A 21,075-nucleotide genomic window follows, 5' to 3' on the forward strand; every position below is an offset into this window, starting at 1 on the left:
ACACTCAGTTAAGCAGTGACCTTTGAAGAGGTCCTCATGTTTTTCGTCACAGCTGACGTCAGCGACTGTCTGTCACGGTCACTCAACACACACATCCGTCGACATCCTGACTTATGGGATATGTCTTACCGCTTTCACACTATGCGATACAAATCTTCCTCTTGAAACACCGAACACTGCATCACCCTTGGTTACGGAAGCATCCAGCATACGTGCAACACGTTCGAATTCAATTAGCTCTGAAATGACGACTCACAACTCCACAGAACGGTATTCCGACCATGACTGACACTTGCAATTTGTTGAGGACATAGAACAGGTGCCGTTCATGGTGAAAAATAGCGGCACAGCCTGCAGGCCTGCCTAGTAACTGCATTTATGTCCAAGCATAAATTTCTCGCGGTATTACCATACTTTCATCCAACCCTTGTATCCTACAGAAGAAAGCTGCCGTTCTATGATGGATGCAACAGCTATGTTTCTCTCTACAACCTATATCAGAGACATAGTGCTACACGCCAATATTTAAAGTAACCCAGTTATATCGTAATGCTCTTGATCTTTCTTTCACAAACTATTGTGACATATACGTAACATATAGTATATGTGTGAAGCTTTCTGTCGGTGCTAAGCCCAGTACTTTGTTGAAGAAAGCGATTCTCAGTACAGTCTCATCGTTGAAAATTAACTTCCTGTAGAGAATGATCCTTAGTTTGTAGCGACGAGAACATTGTGGTCATAAATCTACACTGGTATCCATGATGACATGAAAAGACCATCAAAATGCAAACCTTTCGAAAGCGAAAAATATGAAAACTATAGAAGTTTGTACGGTAAAGTTAAGCAGTATGCGACAAAACCATTGTTCACTTTCAAGCAGCATATGAGTACATCCGTTAGAAAGGGTAACTTTCTTACTTTCTGGTTTCCGTTTCAACACGTATTACCAGTTCCAAGGTACATCTAACATGCATAGTGTTACTGCAGGGATTTGTGAATGAAACATTCTTTTGATGAGACCTGATCCTCCAGCACAATCTCAAGGCACTTCTTGACAACGATCGTACGATTACATTCCTGAGCCGCGCGGGATTACCCGAGCGGTCTGAGGCGCTGCAGTCATAGACTGTAGACTGTGCGGCTGCTCCCGGCGGAGGTTCGAGTCCTCCCTCGGGCATGGGTGTGTGTGTTTGTCCTTAGGATAATTTAGGGTAATTAGTGTGTAAGCTTAGGGACTGATGACCTTAGCAGTTAAGTCCCATAAGATTTCACACACATTTGAATATTTTGAACATTCCTGAGTTTCGTCAAGAAAAATACAGTTTGCCGCCAAGTAGCAACGTAGGATAAACAATCAGGCCCCCCAAATCAGATAACTTGTTCACAGAATACTGAATCAATTACACGACGCTAAGAAGTTAAATATCGTAATCCGTTTTCTTAGTAAGGCACACAATGATCTTTTCTTTTTAGAAAATATTACTCTCACAGCATATAAACTCAAAGTAGTAGAGAATGACAACATCCATACCCGATGCACCCAAACGAATAAATTTTTACTAATATATTGTTCCACTTATACAAAAGGTGAACCAAATAGAAACAGAATATTCGTAAACTGTACTAGGTATCAAATAGAAATTTGCTGCAAATAGTAGCACATAAAGAAGCAAGCAGTATGCTGCATTGGAAACAATTGTGCCCTTGTGTTGCTTGAGGTTCTCGGCGAAACGTCGAATGTTCTTATGAGATTCCCCACAATATTTCATCAGCACAACTGACAGACATCCCCAGTTGTGACAGACACACAGCTGAAGTATGGACGAAGCCTCCAGTTTAGGGTAGTCTAAGAAGGAAACGGGCAGGGGTGAAAGTGCTAAATTCGGTACCCAATAGCAATGATTCCATGATCGGTAGCGGAAAGAGCAGCTACGCTATTTGTCGGGCGATGATCCAAGGACTTCGGCGCATGAGCAAAGACTGTTCCTGGTCACTGCCATCGGTCAGACCAACGCCCTCTGTCGGAAACCGCAATCTGAAATACGCGTCCGCGCTAGCGTGTTATTACTTTAGTCGTTTCCATCAGAATATTTATGTCGCCACCGAAGCGTCATTCCTTACATGAGAAACAGTGTTTCTTCGTGATCACCCACAGCTCCGGTTACGATGCTGTGTTAAATTGTAAACCTACTTCTCTTATCACAAGATTTGTTGATTCGAGAATTTTCACCTCCTCTTTAATTACACTGTGTCAGTACGAAAACGTCGACGAGAGAATTTTGGTACTGTTTCAGACCATATTGCGCCCCTTACTTAGACAATGCTTGGCCACTAGCAGATTTCTCTGGTTGATCCAGACATTTGTGTCGTCGACGTTCGACGCAGCTGTCTTCCACAGAGCGACAAGCTTGTCCGATGTATCACTTCGCGCAACTGCAAGGAAGCTTATAAACATCGGGCCTTGTCAAACCAAGATTGTCCTTTAGTGAGCCTAGAAGAGTTCGGTGTTTTGTCAAAAATAGAAACATAAAGTTAAATGCGCCATCCGCCCGTCAATGAAACTCTGAGCTCCTCTAGGCTCTTGGTATGAGAAGGTCCGGCGTTATTAAGGCTCCTAACTCTCGCCACAAGCCATACTTCGGACAAACTTCTCGCGCCGTGGAAGACAGCTGCGTCGAAGGACCAGCCACAGAAATCTGCTAGTGGCCGAGCATTGTCTCAGTATGTGGCACAATATGGTTTACAACAGTTCCAAAATTCTCTCGTCAACGTCTTCGTTCTGCGTTAGTGTAATAAAAGAAGCGGGCCGGCCAGTGTGGCCGAGCGGTTCTAGGCGCTTCAGTCTGGAACCGCGCGACCGCTACGGTCGCAGGTTCGAATCCTGCCTCGGGCATGGATGTGTGTGATGTCCTTAGGGTAGTTAGGTTTAAGTAGTTCTAAGTTCTAGGGGACTGATGACCTCAGATGTTAAGTCCCATAGTGCTCAGAGCCATTTGAACCATTTGAATAAAAGAAGCGGTGGAAATTCACTGTTAGACAACTCTTGTGAAAAGAGGTACAGGTTTTGAATTTAGCACAGTATGGTTCCAGCGCGGGCAGTTGGGCTGGCAGCGGCCACAATGGGAACTTTTAGCTATCGAAGGGATGACGCATCGGTGAGGACATAGATATTGGGATTACAACGGAGAGGATGGCTACATCCCAGCGCGGCTTCCGGGAGAGGGCGTTGCGCTGACCGACGGCAGAGACCAGGAACAGCCTTTGCACATGCGCCGGAGTCCTCGGATCATCGTCAGTGTAGCTGACCTTTACGATACCCATTACGGAATCTTCGCTATTGGGTACCGAATTTAGTTCCTTCACGCCTGCACATTTCCAAATTAGTCTGGAATAATGAAGGAGCTTCATTCATAGCTAAGCAGTGTATCGACGCATCTGAAGGTATTGGTCAGTTACGAGGATGAAATATTGTGGGAACTTCAGAATGACGTCCGATGCCTCACCCGAGAAACTTTCCTGCAAGTTTGCCTCTCTTTTCTACCGTCCTACCGGAGCAACTACTTAAAAAAAATAGAGCGACATACTTTTTAATGACGTTCTATACCTTTTCGAGAAACAAGTTCAGCAAGGTTTTTTAAGGTTTACAGTGACATTTACGGCATGAAATCACGAACTTTGGCGTGAGATATTAATGTTTGATGTTAACTGCAGATAAATGCTATCGAGAGTAAAATCGTTTTGTTATTAGTCGGCATCATTGTGAAACACTAAAACAACCATATAACCTAAATGCATTTTAATAGTCCTGAACAGAATAGTTGCAATGGCGGTAGAAACTTCAGTTTTACGATTGACACTGCCTAGTACCCAAAAGAATTTTGCTCATATTGACACCTTACATCAAACAAATCCTAAGTTCTAAATATTGCAATTTTTCATAATCTGACTACAGAATTTAAGAGAGATACACGCATCAGATTCCCTTTCATTTATACTTACGACACTACCCAACGAAATTATTATAATTCCCATTCAAAATCCGAGGCTGGTACCTGTATTTCTGTACGTTACTAAACGATCACGAGAGACTATACATAGTTCAGTGAGACTGCCTAACAATTCATCCGTGTGAAAAACAGAATCTCTTAAACTATTCCGTAAATATTTGAGATGAACTGCTTCGTTAAATAATACTGTACATCAGTAACTAGACAGTCACGCGCGACCAGATTGTGTCTTGAAGGCCAATTTCAGTATTTTGTGCAACCTCGTCTAGCTACAATTCAGTCCTGCAACCGTGCACAGAGATGGCCTCACAGGAATCAGATGCCATCGTAAAATGTAGAGTTACCTCTGCTTCCACTTATTCAACTGATAAATTTATTAACTGTTAAAATAATGATACCGAATATTAAAACTAGGATGTACATTGTTCTAACACAATGCCATTCAAACTAAAAACATTTGTTATTAGAGTACAAATCGTTTACAGTGTGTTATGTAAGCTTACATTAAGACACCGAGTTTCTATACTCTATTCGAGAGGTCTCTCAGCAATAATTTTACCTGAAATTGCGAACAAATAAATTAGTTCATTTACTCATCTCTTGGATCTGCAGCTCTCGTCCATACTGTCCGCATTTTCAGTTAAATTATAGGATATGGGTTCCGCTATTTTGCAAACACACTGCTTTTTCTTATTTCCTAAACATTTTCCAGCATCTCTGTACCATCAGTGGGTTGTTTATTTATTGAAAAACGTGGTTTTACAGTTTGTCATTTTACAGGACCAACTCTATAATGTCCTGCACTGATGGCTTGTTATGTTTTGTTGTGACTGATCCTTCTTCCTTTTGATTCCGAGGACACTGCACACACATATGAATGTAATTTATTTCTTTATAAACGCCTTTTTACTTCGTAAGATGCGGTAAGCACTATGTTGCGTTTCCTAAGCCGGTCGGTGGAAAAACAACATAGTTCTCACTGCATCTTGCAAAGTAAACAGACTTTTATAAAATTGCATTAATATGTGTATTCAGTGCCCTCGAAATCCAAAAGGAGGAGGATCAGTCACAACAAAACACAACAAGGTATCAGTTTAGGACACTATAGAGTTGGTCTTGCAAAACCACATAATGTAAAACCACGTTTTTCGATAAACAAAGAACCCACTGATGATGGCAAAGAGGTGCTGAAATATGTTCGGGTAAAAAGAAAAAGCAGTAGGTTTGCAAAAAGGCTGAACCCATATCCTAAAATTCATTTACAATACTAAATGTACGAGAACAGTCAAAAACTCGTTGAAGTATCAAAAACTTCAGCATAACGTGAATAGTTAGATATGGTGTCGATTTTTCTTTCGTGGAACTTGTACGTTTTCTGTATTAAATCTTGTTTCAGTCTGATAAGAAATATCCCCTTGCCTACATGATATCATCAGCTAGTTACCAAAATCCTGTACTGAGTACGGGAGCATAGTCGTCAGTTAAAAACAACAATTAATACTGAAAACAAAGTTATTACCATAACACATCGCAAGGTACAGAATAAATTGAATAGATTCTTGAACACAGATCTCTGTTAATGATATACGACATCGGTTTTTCTCGCTTCTCTACAGACATTTCCTTAGAAAGAAGTTTTAGGGATCTTCGAGAGTCTTTAAATGTTACATTTATTTTAGAAAAACGGCAGGAGGTCGGAACCGAGTCTGAGGCTTGTAGCCAGCCAGCGATTCAAACCGGTACGATCCACATTTCGATGAACGGGCAGCAGCAATACTCGTAATTACGACCATGGTGCAAGGGCGTTCGGTCTGCTGGCATCCATTCGGAATCTGTTGTGCAACGGCCGTCATAAATTCTCGCTCCCTGCAGCTGCCGTCACACGTGATTGGTTTGATTGGTATAGACGGGAGTACGTCGAGCGTCCTTGTGCTGTCCCAACGTATCGGAAAAAATCTTACCTCCAACTTGTGTCTTTGGCCTACTTTGACGCAAGCGGAAACGATGTGAAAAAATGTCTAACCCACTCGAAAAAATAAGATATTATCACAGTCTGCTGAAGGTCCCAGTGCACATTCGTAACGCTGTAAACCTACTCGTTTGTTCCCTTCATGGAAAAAAAAAAAATACCTGAAGGTATCCGTTGCAAGAACAGTACCGTCGATGTTTTGCAATGGAGCTCATAAACAAAATAAAACATGCAAAACTGGCTTGTAAAGTTTTTTCCTCGTTCCATCTGTTTTGCTTGTAGAGGAGTCACTGAGAACTGGAAGATTGGCGTTTAACATCACATAGAGCTCTGCGTGGTTACAGATATCTGTGGATACTGGCAGTGATAATTAGTGTGTGAATAAAATCCTGCCCTGATGCGGATATCTGCAATGTACCTGTGGACATCAACGAAAATGATTGTGTTTATAAAAGCTGGTATATATATATATATATATATATATATATATATATATATATATATATATATATTACGATTTCTTTGTCTGTTAGAGTTATATGCAGATAAATAAGATTCGGTACAGTGTCAGGGATTTGTCAAAGTTTCTATTTTATGTACTTATAAGTAAAGAGCGCAAGTCTGGTAAGTCATCAAACGTTTTGGTGAATTAATGTAACTTTTATGAACGAGCTATGTGGCTAGCATTTAACAGTGAACAAAAGGTGACGATAACTTGCCACACGACTGCATTTGACTTCCTAGTGTTGTGGAAATGTTCCAAGAAACTTTCACGAAACCGTTTCAGTGATTACAACACAGTTTTAAGTTACGGAAAGTATCAAGAATATGGCAGGTCATGCTGTATGATATTGTCGCTATGGTCACTATGTACTTTCATAGCCTGTCTAATGCAAATTACAAGGCCAGACTTAAGACAAAATTGTACAGCTTAAAGTGATTTACAAAATCTTAATATCTGTGGACGCTAATAAAAAGACTTGCGGTTGCAGACATGGACAAGGGGCTCACGGATGCAGCACAGTCCTCTGCCATAGACGACGACTTCCATTACAGAAGCAGACGACAATTCCGTACTCAGATAAGGAGATCGCCCGGGGCCCTTTAAATGATCTAGGCCACCTAGGGGAAACCACTGTCAAGCTGAATGTGGGTGACCGATCAGAGATTGACCCTGCTCTTCCGAAACTCTAATCCATTCCCTTAACTAGAGTTGGTGTCATGGAAAACGTTGTCATCGTAATGAGGAATGTGGAAATACGGCTTGGTGTAGTCAGGTGTTGATTTTGGAAACCTTTCAGAACTTGTGTGTCTCTAAAACTGCATAAAACATGTTAACTGGTTCTTCCGTCACTTCTTGATAGAACGTCATAATAAAAAATGGATAACACAACACTGCGTATTTGTAGAACATACGTAATATCGTGCTCTGCATAATGCATGTTTCTAAAGCTGCTAGCGGCCCACAGGGAGAATGAAGTCCTCCACATACGTACAACATCCACTATACGGTACTCGATCGGCTTCCCCGATATTATAATCAAGAAATACCTCGTCGGAACAGCGGAGGACTAAGAATACAAAATGAAGCCTAAATTGGAGATATACGAACTCTTCGCCAGGCAGTGAAGGCCGCCGTGTCATCCTCTGCCTTGGGGCGTTATGTGAATGTGGTGCAGAGGGGCATGTGGACAGCACGCCGTCCTCCGGCCATTTTGCCGACTTTCCAGGCCGTGGAGCCGCTACTACACTGTCAAGTAGCACCTCAACTGGCATCACGAGGCTGGGAGTATCCCATACCACTCCTCCAACCAAGGAATAATCCTTAGCAATACCGGGAATCGATTCCGGCTCCTCCGCTTGGCAGCCATCTGCGCTGACCACCCAGATGCAGAGGCGGACAAGTGGAGATATGGTCACTTTCGTGCTATCACGGGTGGAAGCCCTGGGGAGTTAGGAAATATCTTCACAGACTGCGTACACGAAAAACAAACTCGAAAGTAAATCTTCTAAAATGGAGACGCATTGTACCATCCACCCTGTAAAGTTGTGATGAGGGCCAGGTATTCCTGCCCCGATCGCCCCAACCACAACAGCCTCATGTCACAAAATCCTGATGTAATTGACGTTGCCTGCTTCTGAACTAAACTAACAAAGATTGCTTGTAATATATAATTTTTAATATTTAATTTTTGTAGCAAGGAGTGTAAAACAGTTCTATTACCGTAACGTGTACTTTCTTTTTCATTTTTTAATGTGTAAACTGTTTCTTCTGACAAGATTAAAAATCGGTGTGGCAGAACATTTTCTGTTTTATCCATTAGAAATAGTTGATGAAAGCCTGCTGCAGTAAGAACAATGGATCTGTTTATAAAATAACTTTTTCTGCTGTAAGTCACGATTTTCTTTTAATTTATTTATCGCATGCACTATGTGTTTTTTGAAATGATTCGCATTTTCGAGGCTGTAAATTCTACTAAATACTTAGGGATTACAATTACAAATAACCTAAATTGGAACGATCACATAGATAATATTGTGGGTAGAGCAAACCAAAGACTGCGATTCATTGACAGAGCACTTAGAAAGTGCAACATGTCTACTAAAGAGACTGCTTACACCACGCTTGTCCGCCCTATTCTGGAGTATTGCTGTGCGGTGTGGGATCCGCATCAGGTGGGACTGACGGATGACATCGAAAAAGTACAAAGAAGGGCAGCTCGTTTTGTATTATCGCGAAATAGGGGTGATAGTGTCACAGCCATGATACGTGAATTGGAGCGGCAATCATTAAAACAAAGGCGTTTTTCGTTGCGACGCGATCTTCTCATGAAATTTCAATCACCAGTTTTCTCCTCCGGTTGCGAAAACATTCTGTTGGCACCCACGTACATAGGGAGAAATTATTATTATGATAAAGTAAGAGAAATCAGGGCTCGCACAGAAAAATCTAATTGCTCGTTTTTGCCGCCTGCTGTTCGAGCGTGGAACGGTGGAGAGATAGCTTGAAGGTGGTTCAGTGAACCCTCTGCCTGGCACTTTATTGTGAATAGAAGAGTAATCACGTAGATGTAGATGTAGACACATCTGTCTTTTTCATGTTCCACTGAGAATGTAGTCATCTGGCGTAGACTGTGGCAGGAACTTCGAATTCCACCATATTCCCCTATTACTGTCAGTAATGTGTCACCCACGTATCTGCTATAAAATATAATTTTCTGTAGCCAAAGTTCTTGCATGTCAAGCAATTTTTGTATGTCAGCTATAGTAGCAGGTATACGTACATGATACCATAGATAGGCCATCTGGTTGCTTATAAACGGTGGCATTAAATGTAAAATAGTTGTAACTTAGGATTAGCTGAAGAAGTTCCATCAATACGAGATTATCTTTGTGTGTAAGTTCCTTACGTTTCGTAAGGTTTTTTTTGGGTTACTGCTAAAGCTTCCTACATAGGTATGTTTGAGTATAGACTGGCAATGTTCAGTGATAAATGGTGAATTGGGAACGTTTTGCGGCTTATAGTTTTTCAAGTAATGCGATGCTGGTTTTTATGGAATCTGTAGTTTCATATGGATAATTTTTCATGAGTATTTTACTTAGCTTCTGTGAAAGTATGTATGCTAGAAATTTTTGGAAATTTGTGGTAAGTTCCTATGGAACCAAACTGCTCAGGTCATCCGTCCCTAGGCTTATACACTCCTTAATCTAACTTAAATTACCTTCCGCTAAGGACAACACAATACCCATGCTCGAGGGAGGATCGAACTTCGGACGGGGGAGCCGCGCAACCGAAGCAAGGTGCCTAAGACCATGCGGCTACCCCGCGCGGCATGTTTGCTGGTCTTATTATCGAGATGACTGCTGGTTTTAGTGGATATCCTTCTTTGTGTGTTTGTGGCTATGCTCTTAAACGTGATCGCTTTGGGTTCACAAGGTAATATATTTCTTTTCAGTTCTGGTGAAGAGGAAATGTGTGTTCTTTAAGTACTCCTTCATTTTACTTTGAAATTGTTTTGTTGGGTTTTGTTTTATGAGCTGAATATTATTAGTATCAAAGAATTCATGTGCGCTACCCGTGTCTGCCTTCATAACAATGGCCTGAGTGCTTTTCAGTTTATTATTTATGAATTTTAAGGGTTTTGGATCTTCTTTGTATTTTTATATCTATACATTTCTTCCTAATTTCTTTTTCATCATGCTTGCTTAAAATGCTGCTTTTGTATTCGCATTGAATTTAGCAGCAGAATCTGTATCTTTAGTTGCAACTATGATTTGTTTTGGTAGCCTATTTGATTGTTTAGACTCGTTCTCATTTTGTATCGTAGCCCTTCATGAAGTGCCTTTATGTGTGTGTGTGTGTGTGTGTGTGTGTGTGTGCGTGCGTGCGCGCGCGCAAATTATTCAAACTATACACCCTCTGCCCAACAGAGTAGTGTATCGTCCTCTGTGGACGATATATAGTGCTACCTCTGTTGACTATATGATATTTATGTAGCTGTTTGGGTTTTGTACAGTTGGTGTTTACATACGCATACTATACATCGCAAATTGTATGAATGATGTTCAATATGACTGAGTTTCCGCTTAAGTGGACTAAATGAAAACTGTAAGTAAAAGCTTTTTTCTCAAATTCGCCGTTGACTCTGTTAGATATGATCGATTATTACTTACAAAATTGGACACTTTTATATATTACAATAATAGAAAGCAGAACATCGCAGCACCTCACACACAGAAAAACTTCACGAATGAATGAAGCACTTGAAAATGGAAATCAATCCTGTAACGCATGGTGCAAGAGATAAATAAATGAAAAGAAAATCGTGACAGGCAAAAAAAAAAGTTATTTTATGAACAAAGCCATTGAAAAGTTATTATGGAATTCAGACAGCTGTCTCGATTTCGTTCTTCACTACGAGTGAGTGTGGTGCTGTCTACAATTGTGCCATCCTCACCTAAGAAGGAAGATAAAAAAAACCATGTTCCCTAGAGAATTCTCCAACTATCATCCATGGCCAAGATGAGCACAAATCCTGTTCTTGTAGTAACAGTGAGCAAATGATTCAGGCAGACCCTTCTTAGCCTCAGGATGAACCAGAATACCTTGGCCCCCTGGTAGCTTTGAGCTGTCTATGAAAGATGCGCTACCCCATCTTCTCAGTGGTATATGCGAGATCGGTCAACTCTGTCGTTATGTTCTTTGAATCTGTTAATGGAGTGTGAATTATGTAACTGTCACAAGTAGGAAGGAATATCAGAGTTCAGTGACCCATCAAAGTCGAGCACTCTTGCACTCTGGTGAGTGCTTATGGAGTGTAGTACGAATTGTGTTTATAACATTACAGCTAAGTAATGGATAAAAAATTAGTGGCTATCGTATTTCCTGGAGAACCGGACAATACCAATGTAATCTGTGAACTTGGTATCCCCATCCGATGGACGAAAGGGAGCAAGAAGCGTCTTTTGCCCTCTATAGAAAGTGGAGAGAGGTCTATAACTTAACCGTGTACGTTGACACATAATCTACTGAGCAAGAAAAAGAGGAAATGACACCACAGTTTTTCGTTCTGTGCTGGGACAGTTTCTGACGGTGAAAGCTTCTTTTAACACCAGCTCTCGAGCAAGTTACAGAACCTTCGTGATCGGATGAACCTGCTATATCATGATTTAACTACGTCGTCTCCGTGGGTTGCTCATATTAAGTAAACCGCATGTACACAAAATCTAAGAATCATCGGTATGTCGTTCTTGGTTTGTCTTAAAGAAATGATTCCTCTATACGGTATCGCTATGGTGATAGTGCTCAATCAACGCAAGGAAGTGTGAATGAGTTCCGCCGAATAGCAGCCGATAACACGACATTCTTGCAGAAGCACGAATTATGTAGACCGTGTTAGAACTGACAGCTTGTTGTAGGATGTGTATTTCTCTGCAGATCACATTTATGCTATGAAACTTTCGGAAGAAAATTCAAATCATTTCAGATTTAAGTTTGTGTATCACATTTCATGGTTTAAACAAAGTCGCAAAACCATTGACAACAGAACGTACATTGAAACATTTATCCTTTTGACGCGATCCTTTACACTCCAAATACTTTTGGCCAATCATTAGATTATACACGTATAAAATACCTTAAAATACTTCTGTCATTTTTGCATCACATTCTCCACGCCTCCAAGAATTCGGCTGTAGCAATCAACATTATTTTGGAAATGGCTTTACCTGCTATTTGTAGATTTTAATATGGTATTTCACATTCAGGACAGTGATGACAACGTTAGAAATCTCACTTAAGCAATTGACAGTTATAGGAATTCAGATCCCATTTAAGCAACAGTATAAGATTTTAGGTCCGTGCGTAAACAGGACAAGATTTACATGATCTCCCTGATGACGTTTCTTCTTATGCTGAAAACTACGGAGAAGACGTTACGATCCAACCGAGCAGGTATAAGTGAGGTCTCCTGAACACTCTCAAAGATCTCAACTTCGAAAACATTCAACCCTCTCCCAACACGCTCCAAACGTAAAGATCTCAGCATAAAAATACGCTGTAGAGCCTAAGATAAACGTCAGAAGTATCGAAGAAGTGTTAGTAAACAAAACAAGAGGAGCAATGCTCGGAGTTGGTCTAACCTTTCTACTAGTGTGATACTGCAAACAAAGTGCGATGTCAAAAAAAATGGTTAAAATGGCTCTGAGCACTATGGGACTTAACATCTTAGGTCATCAGTCCCCTAGAACTTAGAACTACTTAAACCTAACCAACCTAAGGACATCACACACAACCATGCCCGAGGCAGGATTCGAACCTGCGACCGTAGCAGTCCCGCGGTTCCGGACTGAAGCGCCTAGAACCGCACGGCCACCGCGGCCGGCTGCGATGTCAAATGCAGAGGAAGTAAAGCACGAGCTATCTCGTAAATCTTGAAGTTCTAGGGTGCTAAGCAGGACAATAAAGATTTTCTGAAATAATGTTCATTTCGTATCACACTATAGCTGTAAATCAGTTAAAGTAACGAAAAAACTGCGTCTTTTAAAAATAAATGTCTCCGTTCCACTGGCTGTGTGAGGTGTCAAAACCTTGTATAAAACGGAAAGCCCTGCATAATTATTCAGAGCGATTTAAAGAAATTATAGCGAAAAAGAGCAAATGTCTGTGGGGTGGACATACTGTAGCCGCGCGGGATTAGCCGAGCGGTCTTGGGCGCTGCAGTCATGGACTGGGCGGCTGGTCCCGGCGGAGGTTCGAGTCCTCCTTCGGGCATGGGTGTGTGTGTTTGTCCTTAGGATAATTTAGGTTAAGTAGTGTGTAAGCTTGGGGACTGATGACCTTAGCGGTTAAGTCCCATAAGATTTCACACACAATTCAACATTTTTGAACATACTGTAAGAACAACAGCCACTGGGTTACTTCACTAAACTTAGATTCGGTTGGGACTACCCGAAGGAGGATAACTTGACGAAAATCAAGGAGGGTGGCAAGACCTGAGCAGATGTCAAGGCCTTTGCACAAGACTGAACCAGTTGGAAAATAAACTGCTGTTTTTTTGGGGTTTTTTTCCTAGCGATGAGAATAAATGTGTGTTCTTCGTGATTAACCACTTGTTCGTATGTTCATTTCCAGTTAAAATGTACTTTTTTCGGAAGTGATAAATTTAAGCTAGGTGTACAAAGGTACCTTTGTTGGCTCTGAGGAAACAAAATGAAGAAAATGTTTGGCGACACTTTCTGTGATAGGCTGCTTGAATTTGCGCGCGTGACGATCTGATTGGCTAACTTCAATGGTAAATAATTAGTAAACGGCGCAACGTATCGAATTATTTTATTCACAGTTGTTTCTCAGCATAGCTTACCCCGCAACACACTTTCAAGCCCTTTAGCCTGTTTGTGACCACCCAGTATAGTTGTACACTTAATTACTATCACAAAATCGGCGCAAACAATATTTTTGTGTTGTGTATCCACCCACACAGATTACATTTCGGTTTGGTCTCACATAAATCCAAAGTATCACTGGAGAATTACATGTCACTTACTACTCACAACTTTTCTTGAGAATGTATGCACGATAAAAGTACCATTCCATTATCTTCACCACGTGTGTAAGGAATTAACTAGTTAAATGCTCACACACAGTTTACTCCGTCTTACAGCTTTGTCATTGTTATGGGTTTCTGTCGTGACGTATTTCTGTGCTAATACAATTATCTTGTTGTGGTAAGGTAACAGACGGCCATTCATTCTCTTGAGGAACCGCAGTCGTATTTCTTTCAGCCTTGGTGTTTTTATGTAATGCCTCGTGATACTCTTCAAAAAAATGGCTCTAACTACTATGGGACTTAACATCTGTGGTCATCAGTCCCCTAGAACTTAGAACTACTTAAACCTAACGAACCTAAGGACATCACACACATCCATGCCCGAGGCAGGATTCGAACCTGCGACCGGAGCGGTCACGCGGTTCCAGACTGAAGCGCCTTTAACCGCACGGCCACACCGGCCGGCTGATACTCTTCCACTGACTTCTTAACCACCACTTAACTTTAGCAAGCGTCCCCCCTCACAGTAAAACTGTCTTCCTGTAAGTATTATTGGGCGTTGGCAATGAAATAGCCCCATTCGTTTCATGTTTTAGCCTGCACAGCTACCTAAAAGATCAGCTATGTTTTTACGTTGTTTGATTGGCAATTAATAATGCTTATTACACAAATCTGTATTCATATGCGACAATGACATAAATCGTAGTTGTCGATTTATCGAGTATTGGGCTTTTCTTGGTATCAATCAATCGACCGCTCTGATACAATTTCATACATCTTCCTTCTTGTGCCGCTCTCCTCTGTTACATATTTGAAATCTTCGTCTGCCGCTGTAAATTCTATCTTTATTGCTTCCTCTAGCTCTAGATTTAGCATGTCTGTCACGTCTGTATGTCTAAGTAAAAGAGTCGATTGCTAAGTTTGATAAACAATATGCGTTTATTGTTTTCAATAACAGAAAAAAAGCCTTGAGATTAAACTCCCCTGAGCTTGCTATATTTTGGCCAATAAGATTAAAGCTTTTTTCAATATATAAGAAAAGGAATTGTGTTCCATCTCCGTATAATAGTTGTTTGCCACTCAACACATCCCTTCATTAGACGACTATTCATTTGTGGTTACGAAATTAAAAAATGACAAATGGATGACAAACATCGAAGTTGTGTTAGTGCGCTTTTTATGGCATGTTCACTGTATAAACGGAAGCACTGTCCACGTGCAAGAACACATCTATGCCCCCCCCCACCCCCCCCCAATACAGGTCACTTCTACTTCAACTCATTATGCAAACAGTCCAACAGCGTCCCACAATTAATATAGTTAGAATTCTTTCGGAATGCTGATCACTTTCCTGCTAGGTTTTAATGATCTCCTCACAAACCCACGTCATATTCACCAGTACAACACAAAAAAGAAACTACTCTTACTGATTGAATGTAGGACATTAATTTCGGTGCCGAAGGACTCCACATCTTTCCTCAAGGAGTAAATCACCAATACCATTTGATGTCATTGGGCGATGAAATAACAAATGTATAACAGCAGATATTGCAGCAATTTGAGCCGGCGTTCCAGTCAGTGTAAGTAACAAGACACCAGCAAAAGACAAGAGAAACCCTAAAGAACGAGATAACGATTGAAGAGGAGGCCAGAGTTTCAAGCAGACGATTATAGAATTGTGAGATAATATGTTGAATACAATAAAATTTTTTTTGTGGATTCTTTCGAGAGGATGTGCAAAGACATAGTGAACATTTGATCAGAAGGACCATTTACAATACCTCGACATCTGCTCAGCTCTTGCCACTGTCCTTGATTTTCGTCACACTTATCCTACTTCGTATAGTGGGTGTATTCCAATCTCTATCTTCCTCTACAGTTTTTACACTCTACAGCTCCCTCTTAACACCATGGAAGTTATTCCCTGATGTCTTAACAAATAGCCTATCACCTTGTCCCTTCTTCATGTCAGTGTTTTCCATATATTCTTTTCCTCGCTGATTCTGCGGAGAACCTCCTCATTCCTTACCTTATCAGCCCACCTAATTTTCAACATTCTTCCGTAGCACAGCTCACGTGCTTCGATTCTCTTCTGTCATAGTTCCCCGCAGTCCAAGTTTCACTACCCTACAACGCTGGGTTCCTATGTTTGACACTAGTAGACTACTCTGGGCCAGGATTATCCTCTTTGTCAGTGCTAGTCTGATTTTTATGTCCTCCTTGCTATGTCGTCATGGGTTACTTTGCTGCCTAGATAGCAGAATTTCTTAACTTCATCTACTTCGTGATCACCAGTCCCGACTTCAAGGGGAGTTAGAACGGAAATTTTCGTTCACATTTTCGGATTTTAATCTCATTATAAAATTTGCAATTTTCCGAATAAAATGATACATATATCAATTAAATTTCGGGCATGCAGCTGCGCAAATAAAATTTCTTCTACTGATATTTCGGCCGCGTATCGTCCGGCCATCTTCAGAGCGAGTAAGTCTTGTGACTCGCTCTGAAGATGGCCGGACGATAGAGCGGCCGAAATATCAGTAGAAGAAATTTTATTTGCGCGGCTGCATGCCCGAAATTTAATGGATTATTCATTACGCCGCGAGGAGTTGAAAATGCACATCGATACATATATCACTTATAAACTCACATGGAAAGTATTGTATTTTATTTTTTAAAATATGATCTACACCAGTTGAAAATATTAAATTTTTTACGAGCATTACTTCAAGATCTGATAAAATCGGTAATTTTTTATATAGAAGGCTGTGGATTGCTCTGTTATAAAGGTTAAATTACGTGTTTGTATTGGTATCACTGTCAAAAACAGTATCGAATCGATTCGTAGCGTAAACACGCGTTGTTTGTCGAAGTGCTAACGTTTTTCCGAGGAAAAGTGACGAATAGATTGGTAAATCTCTTAAAAAGTAAAGTGTGACGCAAAAACGAAGTGTTTTTAAGAAACGTCGGTTTCATGGTAATAGATTTTCTAATAAAGGGAAACATTTTGTTCAGCATGTGGCGTGTGAAGTTACAGACAATGAAATACAGGCAAACTCATCAGTATCTAGAGAAACACCCATTAGTGCTTCGAAGATTAAAATAAAAAGTTGTGATACGTAGTTTTTTTCAAAACTAAAGTGATGTAAATGGTAGGTTAAGGTATATTCTGATAGATTTACACATCCTAACAAGGGCGTTTCGTGAATGTGTGTGTTGTAAAACATGTGGAGGGCCAGTTAGTTGACATGAAGACAGTGAGGCATCAAATGGACTAGCCAGGAAACTTATCATTAATTGTACCAGTTTAAAATATACTCATTCATTTTGGAATTCTGATAAGTGTAAAGATAATTATTTTGAGGTAAATGTTAGGTGGTTTTATGGATTGAGAGCTATTGACAAAGGACACACTTCCGCAGAAACAATGTGTGCTGTATGAATATGCCACGCCCATCTTGTAAAATCGACAAGTATGCAGGATTTATTGGAGCTGCTGTGTAATCTGTTGCATGTGCGTCAATGAAGAGTGCTGCAAACGAAGCTGTTGGAATAAATGATGGTATGACTGACATACCGGTAGCTTTTGATGGCACTTGGCGAAAGTGTGGCTACAGTTCTGTTGCTGCGGTTAGCAGTGTGAATCTGGAAAGGTAATAGATTTCCAGATTTTAAACAAACATTGTTGTAAGTGCAAATCAGGGAATGAAGAAGGGCATATCTGTGACAGAAATTATGAAGGAACAGGTGGTGGTATGGAGGCCTCTGCAGCTATTGAAATTTTTAGACAATCTGTGAATGAAAGGGGAGTGTGTTGCACTACGTTCTTAGGTGATGGAGACTCAAAAGCATTTAACAGTGTAGTAGCCGCTCAGCCTTATGGTGAGAAGATTATCACAAAACTGGTATGTGTTGGTCATGTCCAGAAGAGGATGGGCACAAGGTTGAGGAAGTTGAAACAAAGTTTGAGAGACAAGAAACTTTCTGATGATAAAACCATAAGAGGCAGGGTGACAGACAAAATGGTTGATAAACTACAGCAGTATTATGAGATGGTCATTAGAAATAATACTGAGGATTTGTTGAAAATGAAGCAGGAAATATGGGTTACCTTCTTCCACAGACTGTCAACTGATGAAAAACCAGTACGCCACCTTTGCCCTCCTGGGCCTGATTCATGGTGCAATTACCGCAATGGCCAGTACTCAAACAGTTCATGCAGCCGTAAACATTCCATCCCAGCAGCAGTCATGGATATCATAAAACCTATTTACAGAGACCCGGCAAATCCTTAATTACTGAAGAAGTGTCTGCACGGTCAGATTCAAAATCCCAAAGAGTCGTTGAATAACACTAGTTAACAAATTTAAACCTTGTTTTCTGCATCTGGTTTGTAAATGGGTGGAGTCACCTAATTTTGGGGTGCTGAATACATTTTTCTCTACGACGTCATGTTTTCTAGATACACAGCAGAATAAAAAATGGTAACAGCGAAAATTGACACAATTAAGTCAAAACTACACATCAGAACGTTTGAAATCAATGTTATTTTGTATGTGTACATGGACCTGAAGCCGCTAAAAGGTCCAAATTAGTTCAGAAGATATTTTCACTTTTAATCGTCTTTGGTTTTTGAAAACTGCGATGATGAAGCTCTTCTTTTGTTTGCCGTTTCATCGCTCTCCCTAACAAGACTCCGGCAGTAGTCACCCATCATCGAAAGGTTCCAATGGCCTTGGTAACGGTGTTCCATGGTAAGAATGTATGGTGAAAGCATTCACCATGCTCATCGCTTACGGCTCCCAAATTATCCGGGAAGAAATCAAGGTGAGAATATAAAAAGTAAATTTTAAGCGACATTCTATACCCTATATAGTTGTCCGACAGATCATTCACAATGGTAACATAGTCATTGTCTTTTCTGTTACCTAAAAAGCCCTTCACAATTGCTTTAAAAGAAGGCGAAGCAGCTAATTGAATATCTATGAGTTTGGTATCAAAGATTGGATCTTTCAGCAATTTTCTTATTTGTGATCTAACATATATACCGTCTTTCAGCTTTGCCTCATTTAATTTGAGAAACTTTTCTTTTTTTCTTCTAAGTGATTGAAGGCCTCACCTTCTGTATCCAGAGCTTTTACAAAGTCTTGATAAGGCCCAACCTGATATGAAGAGGAGGAAAAAGTTTTTATCGGGCTCAACTGATGGGGTATTGTTCACATTCACGTTTCCAGGAACATATGACTTCCTTATAGGCCATTCCTTGACTGTATAGTGGTTCTTGATGTCACGACTGCCCCAGAAACACAAAAACCAGCACTATTTCGTGAATCCAGCCTGTAAGCCTGTAAGGAGTGCAACAACTTTTAAATCACAGCAAAGCTGCCATTCATGATGCTTATATTTGATTGGCTCTAGCAGCAAAGCCCTGGTTTCATAAATTTGTTTCATATCTATGGCGTAAGCCAAAGGTACCGATTGAAATGGATTGCCATTATGCAGTACTGCTTTCAAGCTCGTTTTACTGGAATCAATAAACAGTCACCACTCCTGCGGATTATGTTGTACACTTAGCTGCATCATCAGAGCATTGGCATATCTACAAACACAGATTGAATTCTCCATTTCGAAATATTGAGCGATGGATTGACCTCTTGATCTGAAACAGGAAATTTTTGTCCATGGAGCTAGAAGGTTCCGTTGTTGCAGTCTCGACCCCAAGAGTTCAGCTTGCTGTTTCAGACGTTTTAGATCGCGAACCAAATCGTTCAATTCCTTTTGATTAAAGAGCTGAGGTAAAGTGTCATGATATTGAGGACAGTACTCTTCTATATGTTCAATACTTTCTGATTCACTTGACATGGTGTCTGGTTCCGTGCCTTTCACGTTACAGACAGGAACAGGCAACCCCTCATCACGGGGCACAGGCAAATGCACTGAAGATACATTTGGTTACATTATTTTATGTCTAGTTTTGCTTGAATGTCCCGAAATATTTGTAAGACAGAAGTAACAGTCTGAATAATGGTCATTATGCACACACAGCGAATGGCATGGCTCGGCGTTTTCCTTTCAACCACTCGGTTAAGGTTGTGGTACAGGTTCAAAATGGTTCAAATGGCTCTGAGCACTATGAGACTTAACATCTGAGGTCATCAGTCCCCTAGAACTTAGAACTACTTAAACCTAACTAACCTAAGGACATCACACACATCCATGCCTGAGGCAGGATTCGAACCTGCGACCGTAGCGGCCGCGCGGTTCCGGACTGAAGCACCTAGAGCCGCTCGGCCACACCGACCGGCTGTGGTACAGGTGATGCAGGCGATATTAGGTGCAATATTTTTATCCTGATCACCAACAGGACAATCAAAATACAATTTATATGCCTCCATAACCAGATCAGTGATTGGTTTTCTTTGGGCTTTTGTAGTGAATTTCCCACACACATAAAAAAAGTTGTCGGGATAGTCTACACAGCAAAGAGATTTACTAGTTGCCATATTTTTAGTGTAAGTTTTAAACACAAAAAGTTTGTACTATCTTTCACTGGAAACCGGATTACCACACCAATCATTTACTGACGATTTTTAGATCGTCTGCAAATCAGAAACAAACAATTAAACATCAAAACAGAAGGACAGCAAAAAGCGAAATACTGAATACGAAAAATAAAAACCATTAAAAACTAAAAAATGGTACATGTTAGAACATTTTGCAAGGTATATACGGGTTCTACACACCAAAATACATGCTAGTTAATGTATCACATCCCAGATGCAAAATGGCTGTTGACTAATGTAATCTTATATGGACTCGCTTACCAGAAAATGTTTTTGTTGGAATGAAGACACTAAAGTGGGGGTCAGTGATGCTGTTATTGCTTTTAATGACGGCAACATTGGTAGAGTGAAAGTGCTACAGCATATGAGAATTAATCCTGGAGCAAACTGCATCAGAGAACTTGAACGGATGGACAAGGTTCGCATTGATAAAGCAGAGGATGCAGCACAGTTGGTCACTAAGGAGTCCAGAAAGAAGAAAAGAAGAA

General features: G+C 40.6%; 1 protein-coding gene across 3 annotated transcripts in view; it reads left to right on the plus strand.

The window, feature by feature from the left end:
- Nucleotides 1-21,075, plus strand: part of LOC124777261 (organic cation transporter protein-like) — a 320,726-nt gene that overhangs the window by 107,864 nt on the left and 191,787 nt on the right. The window lies entirely within an intron of this gene.

The sequence above is a fragment of the Schistocerca piceifrons genome, chromosome 2 (genome assembly GCF_021461385.2).
Source record: "Schistocerca piceifrons isolate TAMUIC-IGC-003096 chromosome 2, iqSchPice1.1, whole genome shotgun sequence".
NCBI classification, from domain to species: Eukaryota; Metazoa; Arthropoda; class Insecta; order Orthoptera; family Acrididae; genus Schistocerca; species Schistocerca piceifrons.